The following is a 12,549-nucleotide window of genomic DNA, read 5'->3' on the forward strand; positions in this document are numbered from 1 at the left end:
CCACAGAAATGCAACTCTCCATTCAAAAAGCTATTCAAATGAATACATATGTATAAAGAGTAGAGCGTTACAATGCATGTCCCTCTTTGCCTTTTGAATGGTTTCATTTGCTTCTAAGTGTTCAACGGTGCTTTGTCTCTGCAGCAAATTAGAAGCCACTCATCCTCTCCACTGATGGACATTTTAGCCAATGGTGCTGGCTGTATACGTAGAGCCGCTCAATGGCCCCCTCTACCCTGACTGATCACCTGGCATTTAGAAATAATCAAAGGGAAGAAAAATGAGACAGAGGGTCTTTTTTTTTCTAAACCAGACCATTATTCCAAGGCCGGCAGCTGGCAAATTAGGATGCACTTACATGACAGCAGCAGGGAGAGCACACAAGGCAGAATTTTGTTTCAGCTGAAAAACATATCTGTAGTGAGTGATTAATTGGTCCATTTAGCTTCAGAGTCACAAGGATCAGCGCCAACCGCACAGAGGGTTCAGTAAAGCTGAAAATCGAGAAGTGAGGCCTAACGGGATGGCTAAAACCATCATCAAGACAAAGATAGAGCTTTTATCAACCTAGCAAGAAGGATACACCACTCTTTACTAAATGCCTCAGGGCTCGACCTATCCAGTGTATCTCCCTTGATTTATCAGAAGGGTCACTGGCAATATGGCCAGACCCTGCAATGTCCAAGTCAGGTATTGAGCTGGTCAACATATATTTTATCTATATCCATTTATATACATTAGTAGAGTTCATGCCAACATGCAGTCAGTTTTTCCAAATACTAACTTGCTAAAGTTTATAAGATTGCTAGACAAAGGAAAAAGCTAGTAAATACATAGGCCTTGTGTTCTTGGCAAAAACGATTGAACAGATTATACCTTGTACAAATTAGAAGTGAAGCATCTTCCTACTGCTATATCATATTTAATAAAAGATTCCCTACACTATTGCCAATATCATGTTTGTGGATTTCCCCACCAGAGGAGTAAGGAGCCTGGTTATGCTTTGTAATTAAACATTTTTTTCCATTTGGTCTCTTACTCCCTCCTGCAAACATAAAAGAGCAATTTGTCAGGGATCATTAAAGTGTTTCACTAAAACATGAGGTGATTGTATTCTGAAGCAGCTTCTGTAACGAAACATTTGATGTATTTCCTAATTTTTACAGTTTTAAAGAAAAGCCCCCTGAGATCTATTTGAGGAAAGACAGTATATTCACACGAGTATAACAGCAGACTGTCTACTTTAGTGCAACACCTCAACACACTGAGGGGATTTTTCATAAAAAAGCAGACGTCATTTATCAAGACTTATGGCAACACCTAACAGATGAAGACCTGTGTGTGTGTGTGTGTGTGTGTGTGTGTGTGTATATGCAGCCGGGGTGCGACATCAAATAAGGTCTCCTGGTCTGCCACCCAGCTCTGAATTAATGAGCTATTCGACTGGTGAAGTCTTAGGTATCATTTCGGCATTAACAGCCCACACCCACGCAATCAGACGAGTGTGTATTAAGGTGTGGATCCTGTTGACACCTGAGTGGGGTTGGTGATAATGATGATGATGATGTCAAACTGACATCCTGTAAGGCAAATGGCTTGGAGACAAGAGAGAGGGCAGTCCACTCAAACGGAGGTATGAATCAAGGCATTATATTTGCATGACAGAAACTACTTTTTCTTTTGAAATAAAAGAGAATATTGTCATTTCTGGCTGTATAAATGAAAGGTAAAGTTGAATAAAAACCTACTGGTGGGCTCTTAAGTACAATTGAGAAAGTGCATTTAAAACTGTACTGTGAAACGCTGTGAGTGGTTAACAGGTCTAGAAAAGTGCTATATAAATACAGACCCTTTGTACTATAGTACTTTGTCTCTAAGTCCCACTGTGAGGACAGAGTCATCAAGAGCAATTTCAGTGTTTTGCCCCGAGAACACACAAGCCAGGAGTCAAACCCCTGACGCTCTGATGATTGAACAGCCAGCTTCAGTGCTATGGCCTTAAGTTATTTTCACTACAGCTTATGTTATTACAAAATAGGAGACTGAAGTAAAAACAATTTAAGCATTTGAGTTCTCCCAGCAGAAGCTCAATGATATCCAAAACTAAACCACTTTGTAGGCATCAGAAATGCTGAAAATCAATTTATCACAAAGTCCAATTACCAATACACTGCTAAACATAGTGTTTTACGATATTTGTGCGAACGGAAAAATCTTAGAAGACGAGATAACCAAATATTCAGAATACCAGATATTCCATTTTTTGTGTCTCCTAAAGATTGCAGTATGGTTTCTCCAAAGGCTTATTGCTTCTAGCCTTTTGTGAGTCTGTACAAGTCCATCTGGGAAACCCTGTTTACAGCCATCCCCCCCTGTAGAAACAGAATGGGGTCCTAAATGATCAGTGGAGCAGCTGAGGTTGATTTCTTCCTGTTTTTGAGGAAACATCCCTCCCCTTAGCGTACGTGCAAAAATGGCCTGAGATAACTAGGAGTGAATGGTCCTGTGAGACTACTTTGTATCTGCTGAAATGAGACGTGGCCATTGTCAGGCTAAAAAAATACAGAGTCCATACCCGCATCATCCTCGTAGAAACATGCCATCAACAACATTTGAGAAAATGTCACTCTTTCACAATATTCTTACTGAAGGATACTTTAATGCACGTGGTTAAACAAAGTAATTGATACGGGTAAAGAAAACAATGATATCAAATTAATGTAGACACAGAAACAAAAAAAATCACAGTAATTGACAGTGTTAATTTTGGCAGCTATTTTTGATTTAGTCTTAGTCTTTTGACGAAAATGCATTTTAGTTTTAGTCACATTTAGTCATTTTTATCCTTCCTAGTTTTAGTCGATTAAAACAAATTACATTGTAGTGTAGTTTTAGTCCCATTTAATAGCCAATTACTTTTCTATAAAAACATATAGCTGCAGCCTTATAGCTTAAAAATATATATTTAGTTTTAAATGTGAAAACAAAAAGTGAGAGCATGTCAGACTGGAGTCGAACACAGAAACCGCAGCTCGGTAGAAACCAACTGCAGCTTCTGCTCTGATCAAGAAGCTGAGGTGCTGATCTCTGATCAGCTGAGACCAGAGAAACTCTGTGTTTTCACTGTTTCCATAGTTAAGAAGCAGTCGGTCACTGAGAGGCTTCTTCCCGTGTACTAGCTCTGATCTTGTGTCTCTGAGCGAGTGAGCGGGGCGGGGGGCGGAGCCTCGGGACCGGTGCGCTATCTGGGAGCGCACAGACACACAGACACACAGACTAACAGACTCACTCGCCCGCTCCTGATACTTCATGACGGCCTGATACGATGATGATAAACAAATTATTGTGACTTAGTCACAACGAAAGTTAAAAATAGATTTAGTCATAGTTTTTATTTTCAAAGATCCGTTTTCGTTACGCCTTCGTCTCGTCTTCGTCATGGAAAAAGGGTCTTTAACGAATATATTTATTTCGTCATCGTTTTCGTCAACGAAATTAACACTGGTAATTGATCCATATGGTCCCCCCTTTACTCGTGCACTTTTCATTCCACATTCTGTTTCTCTTTGATTTGAAGCCCTTCTTTTTAAATGTCATCGAGAAAGCAAAAAAAGAAAAGAGAGCGTAAGAATTAAGCGGTAAGTGGAAATTTGCAACAGCCTCGACTTGGAGCCAAATTTCACAGCACCGTGGACACGACATGGATCTGTGTGGTGCAAGATTTTTCACGATTCTGGTGGTGAAAACAAACATTTAAATGGGTAAAGCATCGAGACAAAAAGATGAGGGTACAACCTTGAACCAGCAGAGAAAAAGATGTGAAAAGAAGAACAGAACACAAATGAAGATTGCAGATTGAAGGTCTGGAAATTCTATTTAAAAGATGCTGCTGTCAAGCGGCTATATAGCTTTGATCTGCATCTTAAAAAGCTTTTCAATACATGTTGCATTCAGACGGCGATTTGGAGACCTTGCTTGAAAAAACATGAAACCGTGAAATCAAAGGATGTCCAGCTTGTTAGCAAACACACAATCGAAATGAACCAAACAGACGACAGGCACCAGGTCGACAAGGGTAATTAGAGGAATGCCGGTTGGAATGAATAATGATTTTAATGAGAGTGTACATGGCAACAGATCGTGGGGGTCCAGTACCCAACCCACGCACGTGTCTATCTCTTCCTCATGAACACACTCTTTTATCTTCACTTCATGTGTCATATGTTCCACACAGGAAGAAACATGCAAGAGTGTTTACATGGGATCATACACATTTTCCGCTGCTTGTCAGCTGTTTGTTGCTGTTGTTATTTATGTTTCTAACTGTGATGGAAAAACTCGGCTCAGTGTCGTCCGCCACATTCATCTCGCAATCTGAACCCTGCTATATTCTCTCAGATCTTCACGACTTTGCCTTTTTATTTTAAAAAACATATTGTAAAGAGAGACTTAAACTAGATCGATGTTTTTAATAACTATATAACATGCAAAGTCATTATGTTAAACTATTGGTCTTGGTCCAATTTAACAGTATATAGCCCTTTTTCCACTTGTTTTTATCAGCCCGGTCTCCGATCAGAAGGGATGGAAACATGACACCTGGCCGAACACACTAATTTTTGCCTTATTTTATTAGTTGGAATGCTTCCGTTGCACCTTTCCTGCTGCATAATTATGATGCGTATTAAACCTTCGGGCGTTGGCAGGTAAATAACCATGAACCTTTGTGTATGTGTTGTTTTTTACATCCCGGGAAGATGCAAAACTGGCAAGACAGCAAGATGGGGGCTCCTCTGTTTCTGCCATGTTTGTGACTCACCAGGGAAATCGCCATATTTTATAAGGTTTACTCACTTTGAAAACAACTCTCTGTACTTGCTAATATTGGTGTAAAATAGGTATTTGTTGCAATATAATCTATTCTCTTTTTTCAGCCAAAATCAGGTCATTCTGGCCACCTGAGTCCCCAAAGTATGAGTCAATGTCACTCGACAACTACCCCCACCCATTAACCCTAAGCTACCAACAAATACAGCTGGTCCCCAAAAATAGAATAAAAACAATGAATGGCTTTTGCACTCACAAATATAAAAAATGAAGATTTGTACGTCTGGTCACAAGTTGGTGCTATAATAGATAAACTAGCTAAAAATCAGGTTACTTCAAATCAGTAAATGTGACATCCTGGTAACTTTTGGGAACTTGTTTCCTTTCAAATAACCCCCCAGATCGCCATCTAACTTTAATGCAATCACAGAAGTTAACAGTTTTTTCCCCCTGCAACTTGGGCTGTCCAAATTTTTTAGTTGCAATTTCTCTCTGAGGCACAAAGCAAACCCACGGTGGAGAGACTTGAGAAACCCTCATCTCTGAAACTTGCTTGGAAGCTCAATATACTGTAACCACCTTGCCAGTGGGCAAACATCCAGACACAGGATTGTAAATACAAAGCCAACAGGCTAGGGGAGACAATGTTACATTGCTGTTTTGTCAAATATAGGACAATATATTGCAAATATTTAAGACTAAACCTTCATGCGCGATTTCAATCTCTTCACCGTCAGGTCATATTGTGTAATTTATACCATCATTAGCTAAATTGGGTAGGGTTTTAGAATTGGTGTGTGTCTGCCACACAGCACCAAAGGAGCAATTGAACTAACAAACACACAGTGCTGCAGGTCTCTTAGGTATAAAAAGGAACCAGGGGGAAAATAAAGATCCACATAGAGTGGACCCAGAGGGAAGACAAATGGGGATTTATGCTTTTACAGGACACAGCAGTGTCCAGATGCAATAGGTTTCTTCAGCGATTACGCGAAATACAGCTCCTAATGATCAAATGTCAAAGCTGAATCCCTTGTTAGTACTTGGCATTTTCCACTAAAGAGACTAAGTGAGCGAAAGCTTCAGGTGCATTCTCGTCACAGAACATAGCAGCTAATTTATAGAAGCAACAAAGTGTAATAAAGGAGGATTTGTTGCATCAGGGTCTATTTATGTGCCAAAGTGAAATATCCAAAACCTTCATGTGCCATTTTCTCTTCATGCATTTGTTCTTAAAAAACTTAGATTGTGAGCACTATATGTATTTCCAAGAAACTTTCAAATAGCAGTTGCAGTTTCAAGATTTCCTGTTGTTTTTTTTCTCTGCAATCTCTTTCACACCCAATTATTCACCTGTATCATCCCAGGTTTTTTGTTACAGGAGGGGAAACAGCAGCAGAGAGAAGGCCAGCTGCTGGTGCTAATAATGTTCACACACCGTTTCCTTTTGTTTACCTTTACTACATCTAATAACGGAAAGAAAATCAACATTGGCCCCATTTGTTCCTTCTTTTCCGGTCGCATAACTGCCCCGCCTGCTACACAGCACATACAAATGACAATAGCCTATTAGCCTCTTATATTCAGAGCTCCTGCTGTTACGGCATGAGGTTGAGCCCTTATGTTCCACCTGCACTTGTTGACACTGTGGCAAAGGATTCATGTTGCTAGTTAATATTTTTTACTGTCTGTTTGTCTGCTAGATTACTTCAAATACAAAGCAGATTTCCATAGAATTCAGTGGAATGATGGGACATGGGTTAAGAACCCATTACATTTTGATACAGATCTGGATAAGGGAAATGGGGAGTGTTATTTTTCCACCATTTTCCCAGGAAATAATCCATCGATCTTGATGAAGGCAGAACAGTAATTTACAGCATTCAATATTTTATTTATCCAGAGCAAAGAGGCAGAATAAAGGTGCAGACAATTCCCACTTGACCAGGTTGTGTAAAAGAGGCTTATGTATGTCTCCTCTTTAATATATATGCATGAGGGTAAACTGGGATCACTTCATTAAATTTTAAGAACACTGACTATTCTTTTATAGATTTTACCAACACACCCACACTCATTTGGCAAACGCAGTTTATCAATCAATATCCTCGTCCTGAATTTGCAGGAATGTTTCATTAGTGGATAACTTCTAAACAAACTGGAAAGGCCTGAAAGACAATGATACTTTACGAGTTTACACATGACTAGTGTCTGGAGGTTCAGCAATGCATAGAGTAGAAAAAAGGTTCAGCCTTAGATTTATTTCTCCAACTGGTGTAAAAGTGAAAGAGAAACATATTTATCACATCTTTCAAATAGTTTTTGACAGACCTCTCATCGACTTTACCTCCTACCTTTCGACCTGTAACATGCAGCAACTTCTGTCCTGTTTTTCATCAGCTTATTGCACAGTTCTGATGTGTGTCTACTGCTTTTACCTCTTTTGAATAATGATACAGACAGAAAAACATCATGATACATGCATTCAATACTTCACAGTCTCCTCCTCAGGGAAAAATCTCTCATCCTATTTAGATGCTTGACCAAGGTACACAACACAATACAATGCAGCATTGCACTACACATCTATAATAATGCCTTGTTCTGTGCATAGAACTAGTATTCATCTCTAGAGCCAGTTCATATTTTCTTCACACGAAAGGTTCTCCACTTTCTGATTAATTTCATCAAACCAAGTACATTAGAAACAAATGACACAACACAAGTATAATGGATAGAATACACATCCATGGTGGTTCAAACCATAGGCTGTATTCAGCATCTCGATTGCCACATGGTGGCTGGCTGCAGTATGGGTCATAAAATCCGCCTCCTTAATGTTAGTGGATGGGACACAACATTTTCGCAAAGATCGTTTCTGTCATTAACACTCACACTAATGTATCTTCAAGTGCAAATTTTGGTTTTAATTAAAACAGGTTTGGGCAGCTGAGACTTACTCGCATTTTGTCGAGCAGGTGTATGTGGGACCTCGCTTCCGGGGCTCTATCCCCCGATCTCTACTGAACAGACTCTGGCTCCAAATGTGCAATATAGCTACAATTATATTTAGGATGAATATATTTCAGACATGCATTTTTCTTTTTAAATGGCTCATTAGTGCCTGAAAACGTCAATAAGGTAGGATTTATGACATGATTGTCGATTTTCTACATATGTACTTTGCATTGTGTGAGTTCTTCTTTATAATTAGCACTTCCACCCAACCACACACTGAGTAAAATGGATGCTAATTTAGCTAGGGGATAAAGATGAGACACATCTCAATTCTGCCAGATAATTATGGTCTAGGTTGACCACATCCTGCCAGAGCCCTTGCTGCATTTTCTCTTCTGTCTTAGTTAACGCCTCATCTTTTCTATTTTGAAAACAAGGAATATTTGAACAAAGAAATTGACTTCAAACATGTGAGAGCTGACTGAATTCAACTATTACATCAAAATATGTGCCTAAAAAGCCTAAACTCCTGATAATTAATTTAACGAAAGTAGTGCCACTGTAAAAGTGGATTTACACTGTACAGCTTTACAGCAATATGATAAGAACATTAATTTAAATGATTTTGTAATAAATATATGTAATTTAAATGAAGAATATGGAAATACATACTGTTATTTGTGAATGGGAAAGTGAATCTGCAAATGTGTATTTATATGTGAAAGAGCAAGGACATTTGTAAATGCTGTGCTTGTGACTTGTATGGACATCTTTCTACAGGTCTTCTTTGCCGCAAGGCCAGAAAGACTGAAGTTCTATAAACTTGCAGCCTTCTCTTTGCAAAGTGAATGATAGAGCATGAAATATGAAATGAGTAATAAAAGGTAGAAGGAACAAAACAACTCGTACAGTGGGGGCAATGAAAAATATAGAATAAGCCTGTACTATCTTAAATAAGTAGGAACCTTTTCACTATCATTGACACATAATGGAAGCACAACAGTTTCTTGGCATCATTAATACATGTTGATGGTCGCTGTTTTCCCCTTGTACTTCTTGAAGCATGCTTTCATGGGCTGTTCTCTTTTCATAATGTCGTTGAAACTCATTTTACCTCATGACATGATAGAGAGAGGTCATTATACGAGTTCAATACATAGCTCAATAAATAAATGAAACTCTCGTCATGTCTCAGGAATTTCTGTCATGGATGAAGTATAAAGCTGTGTATGAGGAAGTAAAAGGTCAAAAGATGGATTTTCACTGCTCTTGAGTCAATATATGGTGATAAGTGTGAGGAACAAATACACGCGATATGATTTGGTTTTAAAAAGGGCACTGCTTCAGATCGATGTGATGATAGGACACACAATGAGACAGAGATCGGTCTGCTCAAGACAAGGACAGTGTGAGAAACCCGCATGTGGTTACACGATATGATCTCTTCTCAGAGAGATATAAGATGATTGGCAGCAGCAAAGACTACTCCAGAAAAATGTAAACATGCATATTACTTTAAATTTGCTTAAAGGACCATCAAAACACATGATAGATTTCCATATAATTTTACACTGCTGCTAACTTCAGGGGCCTTTTTGGTAGACATGGTACTGGCATGATATTTAATGGCTCATAGCGGCTGTAGTCAAGTGCATTAAGATTGAAGCAATGAAACATAGGCCTGCCTATTAGTGAAAGTACCATTAAATATTTATATCTCCAGTAGAAACAGAACAGGGGTATTATACTCAATTAAAGTAATGTGGGAGGAGTTGTATTTAGAGATGTAAAAACCTCAAAACACTTGGAACTGGTCCTCAAAGACTGGTAATTATTACAACTCTAATTTGACATTAATGCTGCATTAATTAAAAGTGTAAACTGATTTTAAGTGGGTTTGTTGGATTATATCAGGGTGGTAGATCTCGGCTTACGCCTGGAATTAAAAAGTGATTTTGCGCTCAAAAGCTTGGTGATCACTGGTGTAGGGTGTATAATTGAGGCTTAACAGCTAAGAATCGGGTATGTGGCCTACCTCATTTCCATATGCACATGATATTGAAAGATTGTGGAGGTTATTGATGCACCCTTTAAGGTAATACAGAAGACTTTACAGTAAACTCTGTTTGTGAGTGTCTGAGAGCTTATCAGGACTAGAATGCGGTCTTGTAAAGGCCGCTGACATGTGGCATTTATCAACTCTGTACTAAGCTTTTAGAAATTCCTTTCTCAGAGAATATGCCATTTTGTCTGATCAAAGATAACCACTTTCAGAAGGGGGGCATGGGGCAAGTATTCCTTGAGCAAAGAGGCCTTGAAGACATCTTTGATCAGACAATAGCTTTTCATCAAATGAATGCCATGAGCATCTACTGAGAGGATCTATGCATGTGAACATGAGTGTGTGTGTGGCAGTGGAAAAGTAGAAGAGGTAAGCAGAGAGGCTTATAGGAGTGTTGAGCAACCCCTCTGATGCCAACTACTTTACAACGTAAAAACATGCACCAGGAGCTAAGTTTTGTTACCAAAATGGTATATCTGGAGCTAAGTAGCTGCTTGCTGTTGGCTAGAATAACAATTCCGTCCAGATGTCGCTGTGCTTTAATCTCCCAGCTGTCTGGAAGTAAACACTTTTGCATTAACAGTGTACTGAATTGACAGTATTGTTCCTGGGTGAAATATTTGTGTCAGGAAAATAACTCATGACTGCCAACACCTCAAAACTAATGAAGCACTTAATAATGTTGAATGTCAACCACAGTCCTGGCAGATGTTAACTGTTTGGCAAGGACAAATGCGAAAGTGTCCTTTAAAGATTGCTTGTTTTGGTTGCATATGAATTATCTTTTTCTGCTTCCCACATCATGTTGCAGTCGCAGCAGGCTAAGCAGAGCTGTCAGACATCTTTCTCTCCAGCCACACTTGAACCCTTGCTGGAGGATCCTGAGGTTTACTTAGGCCAGATGGGATATGTTGTCTATCCAGCAATTGCTGGGTTGCCTACCAGTTGGTTGTGTTGAGAAAATATAAAATGGAAGGGGCCCAGGGGGCCACCTGCCAAATCACCTAAACTGTCTCCTTTGGAATGAACGGCGGCTCTACTCCAACCTCTTGGCCTCTTGTATCTGCAACATCATTATTTTGATCACTACCCAGAGTTCATGACAATAAGTGACAGTCTGAATGTAGAGTGAATGGTACATCGTAAGCTCTTCCTTGTGGCTCAGCTCCCTCTTTCCAACAATGATCCAACTGATAAGCCTGTCTCTCTCCCACTCCATCTCCCCCCCCTCAAGACAAGACCCTGAGATACTTAAACACCTTAACCTCGGAGCAGTAATTCACCCCTGACCCAGAAAGAGCAATCAACCATTTTCAAAGCAGAGACCCATGGCCTCACACTTGGGAGGTATTGATTCTCTCCCTGACCACCCCAGTGCGGACTGGAGGTCACAGTCTGATGGAGCCAACAGAACAACATCATCTGCAAAATATAGGACACAATTCTCAGGCTCCAAAACTGGACACTCTCGTCACCATGGATGCACAATAGAATCATGTTCATAAAAAGACCCCAAACAGGATAGGTAACATGGGGCGGCTTTGGGTCCAGCACCCAATGGGAACATGTTTGACATTGTGCCAAGGAAAAACACAGCTCTCGCTTTGATTATATAAGAACTAGCTACCTAGCATGTGAAGTATACATGTACTATTCAAAAAGCAATGAAATAGGCTGGACAGAGGAAAAACGGTAAATGGAATTAACTCATTAATTTTAAGTCATTTTGCATTTCCATTGTTTGGCCATTTACAGGATTATAATTTGAATAAAGAGTCCACTCTTGGTTTACATGTTGTCTTATTTCATCCTCTGTCTTCTTGACAGTTCAGCACAACCCTGGCACTGCTCAACCTCCTATAGTGTGTCTGATACCAAACTAGAGAGTGGACGAACATGTAGCATGTTGGTTGGTAATGGAAACACTTTGCAAACTCTGCATTTTTCAAAGTGTTTGCAGTGGGAGCCTTTGTAACTTAACAGATTTTTTACATGCACAAAAGACCTATATGTCCTCCTATAGTGGAAAAACCAACAAGCATAACATGGGCACTTTACCATTTACTAATTCTACTAATGCCCCTTAGTCCACATTGATTGAGCATTTTGTTTGTAATTCCCTGTTTTATGTGGAATTGCCTGGGGCGGTCAGCTTGGAAAGTGGCTTTTAAAGTCTTAAATTGGCTATAATCTATTTTTTAAGAACAAAGCATCACGTAAATAGACACAGCGTCAACACCAAAGGCAGAGCTAAAGGGGAGAGATGTAGACATGCATCCTCCAGATGACCATCCTATTGCAGGTAAAAGGTTTTGTCTTGTGTGCATCAAGAGTGTGCCATCTCATACAGCAGCAGACAAATTAATAGCAGATTTTATATCAACCTTTATATGAGTGGTGAAGACTGTGTACGACAAATGGAGATTGTTTCGAATCATCATTCATAAAAATAGTTAGAAGTCACATTGCCATTTGGTTATTTACATCTCACTGTAATATGTAATCAGTAAGAAGTTGTTGATGGCAAAGCTCAGTGGAAAAAAAGTGTTTAGTCAGAAAATACTGACATAGAGTCAGAGTGATGGATGATGTTCCCATGGTATCTGAGTGCTCAGTCAGCTTTAGGATTGACAAAGTTTGTGGTTTCTGATTTAAAATAAGCCCAAGCAACTCTCAATAAACTTGTGAAAATGCGCTGTAAC

At 39.4% G+C, this 12,549-nt stretch overlaps 1 protein-coding gene across 2 annotated transcripts in view; it reads right to left on the reverse strand.

The window, feature by feature from the left end:
- LOC133976239 (zinc transporter ZIP11-like) overlaps positions 1-12,549 on the reverse strand; it is a 114,541-nt gene that overhangs the window by 59,875 nt on the left and 42,117 nt on the right. The window lies entirely within an intron of this gene.

Source organism: Platichthys flesus, chromosome 20, assembly GCF_949316205.1.
Source record: "Platichthys flesus chromosome 20, fPlaFle2.1, whole genome shotgun sequence".
Lineage (NCBI taxonomy): Eukaryota > Metazoa > Chordata > Actinopteri > Pleuronectiformes > Pleuronectidae > Platichthys > Platichthys flesus.